Source organism: Diplotaxodon limnothrissa, linkage group LG14 (genome assembly GCF_057381915.1).
Source record: "Diplotaxodon limnothrissa isolate DT_005_m linkage group LG14, D_limnothrissa_male_GT1.1, whole genome shotgun sequence".
NCBI classification, from domain to species: domain Eukaryota; kingdom Metazoa; phylum Chordata; class Actinopteri; order Cichliformes; family Cichlidae; genus Diplotaxodon; species Diplotaxodon limnothrissa.
The window spans coordinates 12849375-12867671 of NC_140609.1; the positions used below are offsets into that span (position 1 = coordinate 12849375).

General features: G+C 41.0%; 1 pseudogene; it reads right to left on the bottom strand.

Moving 5' to 3' along the window:
* Positions 1-1036: 1036 nt before the first annotated feature.
* On the bottom strand, positions 1037-17679 carry LOC146618536 (polypeptide N-acetylgalactosaminyltransferase 17-like; annotated as a pseudogene).
* Positions 17680-18297: the final 618 nt, after the last annotated feature.

The window sequence follows — 18297 nt, forward strand, 5'->3', positions numbered from 1 at the left end:
TTTTCAGTAGTTATGGCACACAGCAGTTAACCAAATAAATTAACTTAGCGCAAAGAAACTTTGTACCCAACTGCTTACAGTACTTCATGCTACGAGATATATTGCATCTGATGCTACAGAATGCTTGGTGGAAAAATAGCAATAAAAGTCAGAATCCATAAAACATAGAAGTGAGATTTAGCCCAGAGTCCTTGTTGGGGTGATTTGAAAAAAAAAGTACACCAAGTAATATTTTTAGCATATTTTTCTTCAAATTATAAATATTTACAAGGATTTGAATTTTCTGAAAAACATAAGAATCACTTTTCAGGCATTTTTGCTAAACTGTGTAAAATTTTCTCCTGTCACGAGTAGCCATTCCTTAATTTCTAAGTACCATAGACCAGCGGTCCCCAACCCCCGAGCCATGCACTGGTACCGGTCCGTGAGTCGTTTGGTACCGGGCCGCGAGTGTTGAGGTTCAGGTGTGCAATTTATGGTTTACCGGGGGTTTTTTTCTTCGTTTTATCGTTCATATTTATTGTTTTTATCGTTACCTCAGTTCCCCTGTGTCTTTTCCCGTGTGTTATGAACACATTTTAGTTATTTAGGGCCGGTCCGTGGCACAAAATGAATGAAATATTGCAGAAAGACTGATGGAAGATGGAAACTTTTTTTCCCCTTCACATAAGAAAGAACACGCTTTTGGTCGATTAAATGTCTACTAAAACTTAAACACTGTAAAGAAGTGGCACACAGGAATTATGGCAACATCACATTGAAAGTTTGTAAAATTCATATAGAGAAATGGTCCTCATGCTAAACTTTCACCACGTTGAATGTCCATGTTTTTAAAAAAAAACTAACAAAAACAAAAAAACATCAATTGTTTCCAAACCACCTCATCACTCGTCTCCTTAAAGCCATCTATTTTTGAGTCTTATTTCAAAAGCTAAGGAGCCCCCGCATCATTGATTGTCCACTGGCCAAGGTAACGTCAGGTGACAGCTCTTGGAAATAGCCTTTGTAATTGGTCCCAATGAAACTGGCCAGGCGATCACTGCTTCATAGTGTTCTTGATGGTCCACCTCTGCCCCGAGCAGGGCTGCAGGACCAGCAGGTGGCCGGAGTAAACATTAGCCGGCACCACCTCCAGACAGCGTCCAGTAGCCCGATTTATGATCGATTCGTTCTGCAAGGCAGAAGGAGATACAATACTTTGGTTTTAACAGATTTCACAGATGGTCTGTGAACAATGCGTGATGGTGACAGAACAGTATGTAACCAGACCGGGCCTTATGTGAACTGTTGCAACCTCTTTCTTAAACAAATGGCACTAACTTTTTACCTTACATCTATATAAAATAAGTAAGGTCTCCCTATTTCCCTAAGACTTCTACGTCTGCAGGACTCTTCACTGCTTGTCCTGCTGTGTGACAAAGAATCGATGTGGCAGAAGGTCTGCAGCATCACTGTTCAAGCTCTCCTCTTCCCGTGCTACAGGCTGTAACTCTTTAGTTTTTAAAGGTTACCCAAACAGAACTAAAAGACCAACAGAAAATTGACTTACAAAAGGTTTTTCACATTAAAAGAAAAAGAGAATCAATGCCAAAGTAAAAGGTATATTGAGTCGCTTGTTACCCTTTAAGCAGTCTGGGTTTAGTTGTCTTAAGAGGACCCCTTATTTTCTAGCATAAATATAATTTTACAACAGTTATTGTTCATATTAATCATAGCCAAAGTCTCAATTTATGTGCAAATAATCCCCGTTAACCAGACTGCTTTGATTTCAGTAATAGCAGAGATGATATCCTAATATAGTCATCACAAACAGACAGATCTATCTGTGAAGTCCTACTGGCCCCGGTGTTAAAACCTTCTGTTTGTGAGGGTTTTAACACAAAGAAAGGTGGCTTCAACGGAGGTATTCGGAATATAAAGGCGGTTCTGTCAGATAAAGCATGAACTACGGGGCTGCAGCAATGCTGAGTATGAGAGAAATGAAGATTCATGCAAAGCTACTCTCATATTAGAGTCCAAGAGAAAAAAGAATGGACCCAGACATGAGCTCAATAGGTCCCTTTTAAAATCTGACATATAGATACTTTTCCTCTCAACTCTATGCCAGTAAATTTTAGTTTCTCTTATAAACACTCAGTTATATCATTGAAAAAGAGATTTCTTTACACTTCTGACCTGAGAGAAATGCCATGTCTTCTGTTTCACGTTGGTCACCTTTTCACAATTGAGGAGCTGAGGAAAGTTGCTCATCTGATCGTACACCACACAACGAGTGTCCTCACCAGTGCTGCCTAGGGGTCCCAGAAACAGCTGACCTTCTTTAGTGTAGCGTCCTAACTAAGAGGAAAACAGATACGTCACACATACAGTAAACGGAAAGTTACTGAACTGGCTGAGTGAATACTCTTCTCTTTATTAGCTAACGATGAAATAAGTATGTGATGATGTACAAGTTGAAGGTAACCTGGCAGGAATTTTCCTTGATTATGCAAGCTGTTGGGTTTTTTTTTTGCTGCTTTGAACAAGAGGATGGTGTTGTTCCCAATACTGCTGAGAGGCAAAACATGTCTTTGTTCTTCACTGAGTGCTAAACACAAAGATTTTCCTGTACATCACTGCTAATCACAGTGTTGTTTCAGCAGAGTTCTAACCCACATATAGCCCTAACATTTTATATACACCAAATTCTGCAGTTTTCTCAACTTGACAGAAAGAAAAAGCAGAAGTGAGTCAGATTCTTCCCGCTCTGTTTTCTAACCTTTGTGTCTTTCACTTCAGCTTTTTCGTTCAGATTAATAGTAATTTCCACTTTAGCAGTGCAGATAAAACAGTTCCTTTGGTTGCATCTAGCTCTGAGGCTTTGAGTGTGCTGACGATAAAGACTGATTGGGAAATTGTTTATATCGCATTCTGTTCCTAACAAAGCATGAATAGTGGTTGCAATGCCTTGCAAAAGATATAAAGATAAAGCTTTCCATCAACCACCCAGTCAGCCCAGTTTGGGTCTTTTTGCAGAGTAACTGCATCCTGTTTGCAGTACATCATACAAAAGTTAGGTGATTTAACAGCGTTTGGACTCAAAATCTTAAAAAATCCCACTTGTGGTCCCTAGATGTCACTGCTTCTTCTTAAGAACAGAGTATTTATTAAAATGTTTTTCTAGTATCTTTGACCACTACAAGTTACATTCATCTTTTCACAGATATTCATATCGCACTTTATTTTATGCACTTATGTGCTTTATCTGTTTTGCATACACACCTACAGCCAGTCACCATTTAACCTAACGTGCATGTCATCGGACTGTGGGAGGAAGCCGGACTACCTGGAGAGAACCCACGCTAAGACACCATGGGGTCGCTTTTATCTCCGTGGAAGTGCAAGTGTGAAAAACTGGTGGTCTAATAAAAACTGAAGACTTTTTGTTCCATCAAAAGGATAACTTTAAAAAATGCAACTGAAGCATGTCTTGTGAAGAAAGTGTGATGCGGCTGTTAGATTTGTATTGTTGATTGTCATTTATGCTTAGAAATATTTACTTATATATGCTTAGAGTTTTGTAATTAATTGTAGATTGGTAGAGGTTTTGATCCTTGATAGTCTGCAAACTGTGTGTGTATTAGACAGCACTTTGGGAGCATGAGAGGTCATACCGTGTTTTATTGTTTTATGGTAGGATTAACGTAGTTGCGTCTGTTCTAGTCTAGTCTTTGTTTAGATGAACTGCAGGACTTCCTCACCGTGTTATCTAGGATGAACCATCTAGGGTGAGGGGGAGGCTACCCTCTTCCTGACCAAGGATGTTTGACCCTTTGATCAGCAGTCCACACACACACACACACACACACACACACACACACACACACACACACACACACACACACACACACACACGCACGCAGTAAGGATGGGCGGACATGTCTCAGCCTCCACCACTCTCAGCACTGGAGCCCCCCAGGGGTGTGTTCTGAGCCCCCTGCTGTACTCTTTGTACACATATGACTGTGTGGCCACTACCAGCTCCACCACCATCATCAAGTTTGCTGACGACACCGTCGTGGTGGGCCTGATCTCTGATAACAACGAGACGGCCTACCTGAAGGAGATTAGGAATCTGGAGAACTGGTGCCAGAGGAACAACCTCCTTCTAAACGTCAGTAAGACAAAGGAGCTGATAGTGGACTTCAGCACTAAGCAGGAGAGGAACTACCAGACCCCCGTCATCAACGAGTGCCCAGTGGAGAGAGTGGACAGCTTCAAATACCTCGGAGTTCACATCACGCAGGAACTGTCATGGTCCTGTCACATCAACACCGTGGTGAAAAAGGCCCGTCAGCGTCTCTACCACCTCAGACGCTTGAGAGACTTCCAACTGCCCTCCAAAGTGCTCAGGAACTTTTACTCGTGCACCATAGAGAGCATCCTGGCGGGAAACATCTTAACCTGGTTCGGGAACAGCACCATGCAGGACAGACGAGCTCTACAGAGGGTTGTGCGGTCAGCTGAGCGCACCATCCGCTCCGAGCTCCCTGACCTGCACTCAATCTACAGCAGGCGGTGCTGGACCAAGGCCAGGAAGATCGTGAAGGACCTCAGCCATCCCAACAACAGACTGTTCTCTCTGTTGAGGTCAGGAAAGCGATTCCGCTCCCTGAAGACCAACACAGAGAGACTGAGGAGGAGCTTCTTCCCGCAGGCGATACGGTCTCTCAATCACACCACCACACAGTACTGACCCACACATACAGTTCTTACACACACACTGGACTTTCTGGACTTTGTTTTTGCACAACACTGGTCACTATATTCTTCATTTCCGGTTAATACTTGTACAGCTGCTGTTATTGTGTATATATTTATTTATATTTAGATTTCTTCATACATTCTTATATAGTTCTATACTGTGTATTGGTGTATTTTGTTGTACAGTTATTTTATTTTCAACTTTAATTTATATATTTTATCTTATTCTTCCCAGTTAAATTTACCCTTCATTCTAATTTGTGTTGTACAGTTATTTCATTTTTAACCTTAATTTATATTTTATTCCTTCCTAGTTAAATTTACCCCTTTTTAATTTTTCATATTTATTTCCTACCTTATTCATAGCCTTTCCTTTTTTGTTTTCTTTAGGTCACGAGCAGTTGTCCAAGCATTTCACTACATATCGTACTGTGTATGACTGTGTATGTGACAAATAAAATTTGAATTTGAATTTATTACTCTTTGTGTGTATGTAGACGTCATATGTTAACGAACTTATGCATATTCATGTAACCTCAATAAAAGGACAGTGGTACGGGAGGACGGACGAGAGCAACTGGGGCCAAGCGAAGGAACGGCGATTGTCCGGTTCTCTCCCGTGCACGAGTAACATGAAGCTTGCCTACTTCGTGTCTTGCTTTGCAGTGTAATTATATTGCCTTTAACGTTCCAGCGGATGGGTTCAAGCTACAAACCTATCAGCGGCACTCATTTTTCCAGAATTGAATTGAAATTTTAGCTCCTTTAGCATTTTACCACTGAAGCCTTGACTTTCTGCCTAAAGCACCTGTTTACCACTGTGAGCTAAAAAGAGAGGCCCTTAGGGCTGAAGGGATGAAGAGCTGACACTGGCTGACTCAGGGCTTCAACACAAAAAGTGCAAGACACAATTTTATTCTGACAGCAGAACTCGCTCCTTGGAGGATTTCAGCTGAGCCTGTGATTGAGACACAGCTGCAAATCACATCACCGGAGAAGCTCACTGTATGTTTTCATGAGAAAGCAAAGCAACTGGAAAAAGATGGAGTATACTCTTTAGTATGGTGGTGAGGAAGAGTGTTGTACCTGAGGACCCCACCCATGGCATGGGTGCAGGGTGGCTGTGTGGTTCTCCTTCACACCCTGATCCATACACAGGTGGCTTGCTTTAGAATTGCGGACCTTAAATACACAAAAAAAAAGAGTCAGACTTAATTCATAAAATATGAATATTCCCCAAAATAATTACCGATTAAAAATGTATAAAGGCTAAAAACAAGGATGTGTCAGTGTGGATCAGACAAAGTTCTAAATCTCATTTATTTTCTATTAACAGCTGAGAAGATGTGGATGTACATGCTGTCTGAGTCCCTGCTTTCTTGTTATATTTTGGTCTGTGGAGGAGATACAAGTTTCTTAGGACTTTGTGTAAGTATCATTTATTTAATTTCAGTGGTTTAATTTGTACATCAGATCTTACATCTACAAACTTACTTTTTCCTGTGTCTTTGTCCTTCATGGCTCACCTCACCGTAGAACAGCGTATCGTTGTACCTCTTCATCTCTGGGTAAACGTTGTCTAGGTACCAGTGAAAGCTCTTACATTGCAGACTCTTCCTCAGTGCAACCCTCTGTGATATGTCTCCGTAATCAATACCGTGGTTCTGCAAGAGCAAAGGAAGTTATTATGCCTAAAGTCTCTACATAAATTGTGGAACCAAAAGAAAAACTGTTTGGCTCTGAACATGGACATCTGATAGTCACAAACAGACAAGCATGACTGACAGCATCCTCTCTAAGAGAGGTCTTGGTGCAGAAAAATGCCGTTCTCACCTCCATGGGGATGTTCCAGGCCAGGTAGACATTGGACTTGTACTCATCCATCCAGACCTCTGCCACACGCAGGGCATTAAGGCGTGTGTGGAAAGCTATGTTACTGTGGTAAGGTTTCTTCATTCGTGCAATATGAGCCACTCTGGAGCAAGGCAGCACCTCCATACTGCCTCCACACAGCCACACCTGTGGGTAGTAGGAGTATGAATTAAAGCTCACAATAATATACTGCTGGCTGCTGGGCAGCAGGAAATATAAATAGGCAGATGCACAGTCGCCGCGATGTCCTGATTTATAAAGTCAATTACAGCTAACAGCTGGAGCATAGAGCACCTGGAAGGACGTGTTTTCTTTGTGCTGGAACTAATGAAAGCTAAATCTGTACATTTAGAAGTCCTTCTCGGTTTTTCTTCTTGTTTTCTGTTATATAAAAAATATCTAATTGTTGCTTTTATTCATTTTTTTCTAGCCAACCTTAAGGGGCATCAAGAGGAGCTGAGGTTTTCGGCACTTCAGCACTGGGTTAACTTTTAAGCTCCAACTGTGAGTATACATACATAAATGCATGTTTTTTTACTTATATTGTTTGCTGTGACAACGTATCATCCAGAGCACTCTCCCAGTCAGCGAATACACCATGATGATTCCAGGCATGTCATTAAAGATCAACAAGAAGAGACGGTCAGAAGCACAAGTCATGCTTGAAGATGTGGCCAAAACATCTTCTACAGTTCACCATGCTATTTCCCAGCTTTGATGTAGGACAGCGGGCCAGAACAATAAGACATGAATGCTAGCATAGCCCCAAGAGCTACACAACAACAGAATAAAAAAAGAAGCATAAAAGCAAGCAGTTTACACAATCATAAAAGCATAAGACAACAAGTGAGTTTTGAGTTGGGACTTAAAGAGAGAGATGGAAGAGATATTTCTTAAATCAGGAGGTAGGGAATTCCAGAGTCGTGGAGCAGAGCAGCTGAAAGCCCTGCTCCCCATGGTGGCAAGACGGGGGGAAGGGACGGAGAGAGAAAGGGAAGAAGAAGATCTAAGACATCGAGATGGGGCAGTGATCTGAACCAGATCAGAGAGATATGGAGGAGAGAGATGATGAATAGCCTTAAATGTGTACAAGAGTATTTCTTCTTCCTGACCAAGATTCGTTCCTTTTGTTGCTTCTCATTAACAGAGGTCAAAGAAAGTATAATGATAAAGTGGAGAACTACTGGACATCATTCATTTTTGGTGCTAAAGGTTTAAGAATTAACTGCAGCAGAAGAGCTTCACCTGCTTGTGAAGTGGTTTAGAAAAGAAACCTCAGAGCATGAAGGTTGAATCAATTATCTCCTCATACAAACCACCCAGCAGCTGAGCTGAAAATGATATCAGAATGGCTAGAACAATGTTATGGTGCATCTAGAGCTACTGAAACAGCTCTTAATGCAAAACTTTAAAAAAGAGCTTTTTGACCTAGCAGACTTGCTATTGAAGAAATAGGAAGCTGAACAAGATAACTTCCTCCCAGGATCCTCTCTGGAAACAGCCAGTGGTACTCATCCCTTTTTCCAAAAGCTTCTACACAACCTCAGGAAAAATGGACATGCCCAAATAAGGGCATCATGTAGCTACAATCTCTAAGTTGATCAGTGGTGGAATCCAATGACCTAGCTGTAATCCTTACTTCATTCACAATGATAGCCATCAAAATCAGCAGGTCAAGACTGAGGTATCCTCTGCAGGTTTGGAGAACAAATGTGCAAAGCCAGCAACTGACCAATTAGGAACTATCCCAGCCACAGAAAAACACAGCCCTTAAACAAACACAGAGGCTTCAGAGGAAAACCCCTTGAAGAACAGATGAGAACAGGACATGGTGCTGTGAATTCATTCATGCAGGACTGTGAGTGAGATCAAACCACTGGACCCTGAATTGACCTCTCACTGTTAGGTAGAATTGTTGTGCACATCCACAAGCTTCAAAAGGAGATTAACTGCTCTCATAATGAATAATTTACCCAGAAAGTGGATCTCGGCAGGGTACTCACAGAAGAACTGAGCATCAAAATGGAAAAGAAAGAAGATTTAAGACACGTTAGGCATGGTTGTTGTTGACAGAAGGACTGGTCTGAGTATTTTGGAAACTCCTGATCTACTAGGATATTTCTGTATTACCATCTCTAGGGTTATCCCAAGGGATGGTCCAAAAAAGAGGAAATATCCAATGAGAGACAGTTCTCTGGGTGAAAATATCTTGTTGATACCAGACCCGACCAGAGACTGCTTTGAGCTGACAAGAAGGCAACAGTAAAACAGATAACTTCTTCTTAAAAACCACTTTTGCATTACTTTGAACCGTGAACCTTGAAGAATTTGGGCTAGAGCAGCAGAGGACCATATCAGGTGCTACTCTTGTGAGCTAACAGGAAAGTCTCCACAGTCAGGGGATCTCAATCAGATAGATCACGAGATTCCCATCGTGAATGCACAGCTGACAAATCTGCATCAACTGCATGAGGCCATCATGCCACGATCAATCTTTGAGGAATGTTTCCAGTACTTTGTTGAATCTATGCCATGAAGAATTAAAACAGCTCTGAAGGCAAAAGAGTGTCCAACCTAATACTGACAAGGTGTATCTAATAAAGTATCTGCTGAGTGTGTCCAACCCACGAGCCTTCTGCTGTGAACATAATGAAGACATGGATATCCAAGCTATCTGAACCCACGTCAAAGTGATGTGAGCGTAACAGAAACTTCAAACTGACAGGTCGCCAAACAATTGCACAGATGCAACCTATTTCACTCCTGACAAACATTCCTACTGGATAAAAAGTAGGTCCGTCAGTCTTTCTTCACACTGGGAACAATATGAAACATGTTCCATCCACAGATAAGGAGCACTACAAACAGAAAATGGGCACATAGGTTTTAAAGATAACCTATGTGTTTCTGTTACCCAAGGACACGGGTGCTAACCAACAGAGGGTATGCCAAAAAAAAACATTTTACTGCTCTCTGCCACACTCTAAGATAAATAAGCAGTACTATGATTTCATGTAAAAGATGTTGGACAACAACCATGCAAAATTGCCCCATAGAGGTGCTGATATCTACCGCTTAACATTCATTATCCCAAGAATCCTGTTAAAACCCAAACAGTCATTGATTCAAGTGCTTGTTATGAAAGAGTTTCTCTGAATGAGGGCCTTCTCCCTGGACACATCCAAACAATCCTCTTGTAAGGGTTGTAGTGAAATGTAGAAATGTTGTTGTCGCAGGGCAACTCTGGATATGTGTCCCACTGCTTTGTAGTAAAAGAGGAACAGAAAGAAATGTGGTTCTTGAGATGTGACATTGTGGGCTAGATTCATGTCTTTGCTAATACTTCATCTCCAGCAGTTGTAATATATTTATAGGTGCGTTGAAGCTGAATTTTAGCTGTTTTATTGCATCTGTACACGTTTACTTATCTAGACTTAATTTTGGGGGGAATCTTGATATTTTTGATGACAAGATATAAGAACTTTCCATTTCAGATTCAAGTTATGACCAAGTCAACTCAAAGACAAGGCAACCGTTTTTGTCTTTCTAAAAATATTTGATTGTTTAGCTTGCTGGATAAAAGCCAACACACTCGGGTTGTGAAAATGTTTGACGTTATTTTTTCAGGAAAAATCTAATAACCTTGCAGAAAAACAAAAGACTCTCCAATCTCTCAAAATGTACAGAAACAAACTCCAACCTTCCTGCTCTGCTCTACGTGACCTATTTATCTCCATTGCCCTGCTGTGAGCTGCTCACACAGGACTGGTCCTCCAGGACTCTTAATGGGGCCTCATTTATCAGTGGTGCCACGCTACGGTGGCCACTGCTCCACTTAAAACCTACAGGGGTAAAGAGGGAGCAGGAACAAGAGGAAACTGGGTGACACACAAACCCTGATGCCTAGTTCGATGTTCTCCCCTCCGTAGACGTCCATGCCTGAGTCGAGTAGACCGAGTTCTCCAAAGTAGTCCCGATTGGCCACAAAGGAGCATCCAATCATGGCAGGCGTCCTGCAGCCAGGAAAACACACTATCATGTGACACTGAGCGTTTGCAAACACCAGAATGTGTTTTTTTGTGGCTTTATCTGATGTTTATTTTGGAGTACTTTTCTACAACCCAAATCTCCACTATGCAAAGTTTCACACTTTATATTTCAGCCTATTATGTGGAGGGTAAATCTAAACATTTTTGTGCATACTCATGCAATTTATTCTTATTTTTAATTAAAGAATGGAAGGAAATCCAATTTAACACAAATATATGGGTGATAATCAGATAATTAAAATCCTATTTTCACCACTCTCTAATTTAGGCTGTAATTTTTTTATTGCTTTAATGAAGTCTGGTTTCCCATCAGGAGCTTTTTTTCTTGTTTTCCCCTAATCTTCCCCAAAACTAAAAAAAGAACTTGGTGGCAGTTTTATTGAAAATCTTAAAGAAGTGGAAAAAAATACATCTCAGAAGTGTGAGATCTGTGTTCACGTTTAAATGGGAGAAGCTGGCATACCTTATTGGTGCAGACATGTCTCCCTCCTCCCACCACTCTTTGGGTGGATTAATGTACATGCACCACAGTTCCCAGTTGTAGCCATGGCCAGAGTTCTCATAGCGCTCCACCTCAAAGGTATCGTGCTTGATGTTGTCGATTGACGGCAAGATAATCCTCTTGTGGTTTTCTTTTATTCTAGCTAGAACTGGTTCTGCCCTGAAAAAAGTGCAAACACACACACACTCACACATTTAGTTGACTTTACTTTGTGCAGAAACAAAGTTTATAACATCTTTTAAGAGCACCACTTTTTTCATCCACTTCAGTCAAATAGAAAGTTCCTTGTGTCGTCCCAGTTTTATCACTAATTCTGTTTGATTCAGCCGAGTTGAGCTCTGCAGGGGGCAGTGAGAGAACTGCACGGTATACCTTAAGTTATGCACTGAGCTCGAAAATGAGATCCACAAAAAGACATCAACAGGATGTGGCAGTTGTCTTAGCGGGGTTAATAAGGTCCCTCATTGCATGCTAATTTCTTGACAGTATTTAGCCTTTGATTCAGTTCACCACCAAGCGCTCAGCTTTTTTGAATTAGTACAAAACCTTCATTTTTTATGGTTACTAAAAATTTACTTTTACGACAAGTTCTCCAAGAGGGGTCCTGTTTTGGTGTGTGTTTTATGTGTGCTTGTGATGTTTTTTTTTAAATAAAATCCGTTCAACCTGATCCCACAGCCTCAAGTGTCTCATTTTAAAACTTCTCAGGCGTGAAATAGCTTGGCTCTTCCTTTTATGCAGCTTCAGCTATCCTTTGTCTTCTCTTTCCATGGTTTCTTTGCACTTTGTAGCACTCTTTTAACACTGATACCCAAAGCTCTATTATTGTCATTGTTGTTATCATGAATAAGTTATTCCAATGTTCATACATTTGGCAAAGATATGTTTTTTTCCAGATTTAATTTTGAGTACATGTCATTTTTGTTTTTGAATGCTGTGTTTCACTTTAATTTACACTAAAATAAGCCTTTTTCCAAATACCAAAAATTCACTCCTGACTGTTAATAACACCGTGCTTCCCGCTAGATGATAGGACCCACTCACCATGATGGGGTGAACTCCACATGGGCATCAAAAAATCCTGTCACCTCAGCAGTGGCTACCTTCCAACCCTCGATCCTGGCCCTGATCAATCCCTCTCTCTTTTGGTTCCTTACAATCTTCACCAGGCCGGGATAGCGTTTGTTCACATACTCCTCCAGTGGACCTTTCAGTTGCTCTACAGTTCAGAAAATGAAGATAACACATCAAACAAAACAAGTCAGAAATGCTTATAAAGACTGATCTTTAGTTGATCTTTGAATCTGCCGTTTAGCTTATAATCTGCACATCTATCCTTGAACAGTCTGCCAGCTGGAGTTTTCCAGTATTTGATCTGATGTCAGGACTAATAAAGCCTGAAAAGAATATATCACCATTGCAGCTAAGTTGGCGAGTTTAAGAAGAATCCCTACATGCTAAAGAAAGTGCTTGTATTTTTTTCTTAGCTTCTCTAACATCAGATCCATTGCAGCCCTCTTTACTGAAGAAAGGAGGAAAAAAAGAAAAATGCTGTTCCAGAGTCCCCTCTGGCAGCAACAATCAAAGCCTGACACATTATGCCTAGCTTGCATAATTATTTTCATGCAATCACAATAATTGGAATTCATGTCGATAAATATGAAAGGACAGCAGAGTGAGCTTAAGCAACCATTCCCAGTATGACAACTCTTTTGTCTCACTTCTCTCACTGGCAGCCTGCACTCCTTTATAAACCGCACATCAAGCCTTAGTATTGGTTGTGTGAAACAACATGATAAGAACACAAAGGGCAACCCACTAAGCACTAAATGGTAAATGGCCTGCATTTGTATAGCGCTTTTCTAGTCCCTAAGGACCCCAAAGCGCTTCACACTACATTCAGTCATTCACCCATTCACACACACATTCACACACTGTGAATGTGTGTGTGAATGCCCCAGGGCAGCTGCAAGCTACATTGTAGCCACAGCTGCCCTGGGGCGCACTGACAGAGGCGAGGCTGCCGGACACTGGCGCCACCGGGCCCTCTGACCACCACCAGTAGGCAAACACGGGGTTAGTATCTTGCCCAAGGATATTTGGCATGCAGCCAGGAGGCAGCCTGGGATCGAACCACCGACCTTCTGATTAGTGGCTGACCTGCTCTGCCACCTAAGCTACAGCCACCCCACTAAGCAGTGTTTTTGATTTTTATTTTAGGCTGTCCAGAGACAAAGAACTAAAAAATATTTAATATACAGTGGGGCAAAAAAGTATTTAGTCAGCCACTGATTGTGCAAGTTCCCCCACCTAAAATGATGACAGAGGTCAGTAATTTGCACCAGAGGTACACTTCAACTGTGAGAGACAGAATGTGAAAAAAAAATCCATGAATCCACATGGTAGGATTTGTAAAGAATTTATTCGTAAATCAGGGTGGAAAATAAGTATTTGGTCAATAACAAAAATACAACTCAATACTTTGTAACATAACCTTTGTTGGCAATAACAGAGGTCAAACGTTTACTATAGGTCTTTACCAGGTTTGCACACACAGTAGCTGGTATTTTGGCCCATTCCTCCATGCAGATCTTCTCGAGAGCAGTGATGTTTTGGGGCTGTCGCCGAGCAACACGGACTTTCAACTCCCGCCACAGATTTTCTATGGGGTTGAGGTCTGGAGACTGGCTAGGCCACTCCAGGACTTTCAAATGCTTCTTACGGAGCCACTCCTTTGTTGCCCGGGTGGTGTGTTTTGGATCATTGTCGTGTTGGAAGACCCAGCCTCGTTTCATCTTCAAAGTTCTCACTGATGGAAGGAGGTTTTGGCTCAAAATCTCACGATACATGGCCCCATTCATTCTGTCCTTAACACGGATCAGTCGTCCTGTCCCCTTGGCAGAAAAACAGCCCCATAGCATGATGTTTCCACCCCCATGCTTCACAGTAGGTATGGTGTTCTTGGGATGCAACTCAGTATTCTTCTTCCTCCAAACACGACGAGTTGAGTTTATACCAAAAAGTTCTACTTTGGTTTCATCTGACCACATGACATTCTCCCAATCCTCTGCTGTATCATCCATGTGCTCTCTGGCAAACTTCAGACGGGCCTGGACATGCACTGGCTTCAGCAGCGGAACACGTCTGGCACTGCGGGATTTGATTCCCTGCCGTTGTAGTGTGTTACTGATGGTGACCTTTGTTACTGTGGTCCCAGCTCTCTGCAGGTCATTCACCAGGTCCCCCCGTGTGGTTCTGGGATCTTTGCTCACCGTTCTCATGATCATTTTGACCCCACGGGATGAGATCTTGCGTGGAGCCCCAGATCGAGGGAGATTATCAGTGGTCTTGTATATCTTCCATTTTCTGATGATTGCTCCCACAGTTGATTTTTGCACACCAAGCTGCTTGCCTGTTGTAGATTCACTCTTCCCAGTCTGGCGCAGGTCTACAATACTTTTCCTGGTGTCCTTCGAAAGCTCTTTGGTCTTGGCCATGGCGGAGTTTGGAGTCTGACTGTTTGAGGCTGTGGACAGGTGTCTTTTATACAGATGATGAGTTCAAACAGGTGCCATTCATACAGGTAACGAGTGGGGGACAGAAAAGCTTCTTACAGAAGACGTTACAGGTCTGTGAGAGCCAGAGATTTTCCTTGTTTGAGGTGACCAAATACTTATTTTCCACCCTAATTTACGAATAAATTCTTTACAAATCCAACCATGTGAATTCATGGATTTTTTTTTCACATTCTGTCTCTCACAGTTGAAGTGTACCTCTGGTGCAAATTACTGACCTCTGTCATCATTTTAGGTGGAGGAACTTGCACAATCGGTGGTTGACTAAATACTTTTTTGCCCCACTGTACCTATGAAAATATACTCACTGTATATATATATATAATCAAAGCATTTCTTTAGCAAAGTGCACATACTAGCCCTTTTTAAGTTCATTGACATATGTGCACTCAAACAGGCCCAATGAGATTGAGGGTTATACCCCAATTATTTGTGTTAGGTTTGTAAGCTTTTCCAAATGAATACAGAAAATCAGCAAAACCACCATAAAGAAAGCTTATTTAAATAAAGCTGATATTGGGAGAACAAAGCCCAAGGGGTGGAAAATGAGTAAAAAACCTGTGAAGCAGAGAATAACATGAGGGACTGTTGCAGAGCGCATGAGTGAAACAAGCTCACAGATGAGCTGACAAAGATTGGCAGAAATCACTTTAGAGCAGCCGGGTAATAAGGAACAGGTGAACATAGAGTGGAGCAGATAATTACGAGCAAAAACCCAAACAAATACTTTCAGACAATCCTAAAGCTCTTATTTAGTTGCATAGAGCCATGTGTGAACATTTTGTCTTTACATTTTGCTTCCAAGGAACCGAACTGTCTTTTAATTCTGTAATTTATTTCACGTTCTTCAGGCTTTCTGAAGCTCCTTCAAATTTTTCTTTGGACATCATTTTATTATAATTTTCAGTGCAGTCCTTTATTTGTTTGTTCCTATGAATCATTCACACATAATAAAGGCACCTAACTCAAGGGACAAATTCGTTACTGGCACATTACCAGCAGCTTGTCACAAATACACAATTTGTTTCCTGCACAAAAAATGACAACGATAACACACCAGCAAGGTGATTACCAAAGAGCTATTAGCCAAAAACTTGACATATGTCAAGAAACTAAACAAGTAGAGGACAAAAGAACTGGCAGCTTAAATAAAAACATCTACAGCAGACGAACAGAATTTGAAAGTTGTGTCCTTAAGAAATAACACAAAACTGACACACAACCTGAGCGATGCATCTGGCATCTTATGTTTGCAAGTTTCAGTAAACTGCTGCATCTATTTCCCATTTTCCTAGCAAAATACAAAGACATGATGGCTTATTAGCTCATCCTATCCTAAATAACCACTAATGTATGCCAACTATTGTCACTGCTACACTATCAAAAGCTGAAAACAAACATAAAAAACATACAAATTCATCACCACAACAACACAGTTGATAAATAAAGAAATACAGAAGCACACATGCAAATAGAGAGATGACATAAAAGTTCTCACTCAGCTCCCTGCGGTGCTGTTTTAAGCTCCAACTCACTCTAAACAACACCAACGGGGGTCTACTGCTTCCTGAGCATCAACGACCGCGCCACCTTTTTAAGATAAGATAAGATAAGATAAGATAAGATAAGATAACCTTTATTAGTCCCACACGTGGGAAATTTGTTTTGTCACAGCAGGAAGAGGACAGTGCAAAGGTTATTCACTAGTTTCAGTTTTATAATAATATAAAACTTAATTATATAATTATATTCAGGTTACATGACACTTATTGTATAAGATAATTATTTCTGGGATGCTGAATGACAATTTGATGTGTATTTTGTTGCTTTCAGTAGAAATCCTGCTGATGACTCAGTGGATTTTAGATGGAAATTCTGTGTTTCACTCACTATAAACCATCTTCTAATCAGAGGGCGAAAAAGCCACTCTTCTTATTTGGTATTAGCTGAAGAAAATATTTAATCTATACTGACCGTCATCGCTGTTGTCGTCCACCAGGATGACCTCCTTGAGCAAGTGTGTGATTGACAGCTGAGTGGACTGAGCGCAGGATCACCGACAGAGCCTCGTTGACGAAGATGAAGATGAGGGAGATTTGGGGAAGGTCTCTTGAGTAGCTGACCTTTCTACATCTGTAGAAAGACACGACACAACACCTGTAAACTACTTGCATTAAGTAATACGAGGTGCCAGTGGAGCACTAGAGTGATGGTTTGGGAAAAGTAGTCTACAAAGTTATACAATTAAAAAGACAATCATGATTTTGTATTGATGAGCCCATTTACCATGATTTCTAACATTTCTGATCAATTGAATGTTGTATTAAATAACAAGGAATATGCCTTTCTTTTTAAAAAATGAGGACATTTCTCAGTGAACCTTAATTTTTGAGTGCTCGCATATTTAATTTTGAATTTGTAAAAAAGACTAAACTACCTCCATAGAGCTGCTGACGTCTTGTTCAATGGGGCTGAAAGGCAGAGCAAGTGCTGCTTCCTGTTCAACTATAATCACAAGGATTTATTTTCCACATTGGCCTTTTAACTGCATGTGCTGTTTCAGATAGAAACCCTATTTTAAACTTGTTTTGTTTAAACAGCTCTAATGAAGCGGAAAGCGGCAGGGTGAGGCTTTGGCTCTAAGTTTAGCACATGTGGGAAAGGAAGGGGCTTCTTTTATTGTCTCCTTTTCACGTCTTTTTTTCTTTTATCGATTATCTTATTTCCTCTGTGAAATAATAGCTAATTAGAAGTTATTCTATAACAAATCCAGTGTTTTCAATTCACGAGGTTGGAGAACACTTTTTTAGGGTTTTTGGCAGGAAACCATTAGAAAACAGAAGGCAACATTAACAAGATTAACCACGAAGAACTGGGACATTTGTCACCTTTTTTCTCCTTCTGATACAATATTGCAAAAGTCTTGAGGCATCCTCATTTCGTTATATTCTGCTGGGAAAATGGGAAATAGGCAGAGCAATTCACTGAAACGTGCAAACATAAATGGAAATACAGTACATAAGGCAAAAATGTACTTGAAAGTCAATATTTGGTATGGCCACCTTTACTATCGAACATAGCCTGGACTCTCTCTTTCCGGAACACACTGCTTTAATAAATGTTGAGGTCTGGGCTCTGGGGAGGCCAATCCATGACTGATCTAGGTATACGTTTACTGCATTCACCGTGTGTTTGGGATCATTGTCGTAATGAATAAAAATATGCCTTTTCCAACTAGATGCTTTTCAGCTGGGACTGCATGATTAATGAAAATCTTAATATCTGGTTCATATTTCCATCAGCTTTCTCAAGATTCCCAACACCACTGGCAGAGCCTTCATCGTGTTTTACAGATGGATGTAAACACCCTCTGTTGGAGTCATATCAACAATTATTTGAACCAAAAATGTCAAATATGAATTCATAATGCTGTAAGACCTGTTGCCACTGATATAGTCCAGTTCTCGTGTAATTTACCATACCTCAGCCTTTTCTCCCTGTTTCTCTTCACTAAAAATGGCTTCCTGACAGCCTTCCACTGAGACCGTTTCTGATG